The sequence below is a fragment of the Sinocyclocheilus rhinocerous genome, unplaced genomic scaffold (assembly GCF_001515625.1).
Source record: "Sinocyclocheilus rhinocerous isolate Xijiao unplaced genomic scaffold, SAMN03320098_v1.1 scaffold6325, whole genome shotgun sequence".
NCBI classification, from domain to species: Eukaryota; Metazoa; Chordata; class Actinopteri; order Cypriniformes; family Cyprinidae; genus Sinocyclocheilus; species Sinocyclocheilus rhinocerous.
In genome coordinates this window covers 54,473-55,424 of record NW_015658728.1, presented here as the reverse complement: position 1 = coordinate 55,424, position 952 = coordinate 54,473, and the positions used below count along the sequence as shown (strand labels likewise).

The 952-nt window shown below is 38.9% G+C and overlaps 1 protein-coding gene across 3 annotated transcripts in view; it reads left to right on the top strand.

The window, feature by feature from the left end:
* The window catches only part of zc3h7ba (zinc finger CCCH-type containing 7Ba), a 28,685-nt gene that overhangs the window by 6,176 nt on the left and 21,557 nt on the right, over window positions 1–952 (top strand). The gene's annotated exons all lie outside the window — the stretch shown is intronic.

The following is a 952-nucleotide window of genomic DNA, read 5'->3' as shown; positions in this document are numbered from 1 at the left end:
GTGTGTGTGTGAGACGCGGGAGCTGATGGCAGGGGGCGGTGGATATTTGTGGCGGTCAATGTGGATATTGTGGATGAGTTCTTCTGTGTCATCACGTTCTATTAGTTCTACAGCTTCAGTTTCGGAACTTTCACGCTTAGTAACACATACAGCTGTTCCCTCACCACAGTGCAACAGTGAAAAGGGACCCCTTTCAAACAGTGTCGCGTTCCGAACGTTGTTTAAGTGACATATACCGGTATTGCGGTATTTTAAAAATTCATATCATAACAAAAATAAACACCGGTATTCGGTATGAACCGGTATACCGCCCAGCACTAATTTATAGTGTGATCTGCTGCAGAAGCCAGCGAAATTATGCACAGGCAATATGAAAAATAAAGACAAAGATGTGACAAAAACAGCAGAGTTCTGAAACTTTAATGATTCAAGCTCTCATGTTGTGCTTGTATATGGAGTTGTCACTATAATACTTATGAGTTCTGACACATCACTGTACTTCCACTGATTACCTTTCGCAACTGTCTTGATAACTTTGGGTATGTAAAAATCTTTGAAGTGTCTCCCGTCAGCGCGGAATTATGACGAATGTAGAGCGACATAAAAGCCGCATGAAATCCGACATGACTGTTCACACTGCGATCGCATTTCAAAACATCTGACCTGTATCGGATTTAGTACCACATATGTGACCCTGTACCACAAAACCAGTCATAAGGTTAAATTTCTCGAAATTGAGATTTTTTACATCATCTGAAAGCTGAGTAAATAAGCTTTCCACTGATGTATGGTTTGTTAGGACAATATTTGGCCGAGATACAACTATTTGAAAATCTGGAATCTGAGGGTGCAAAAAAATCAAAATATTGAGAAAATCGCCTTTAAAGTTGTCGAAATGAAGTTCTTAGCAATGCATATTACTAATCAAAAATTAAGTTTTAATATATTTACA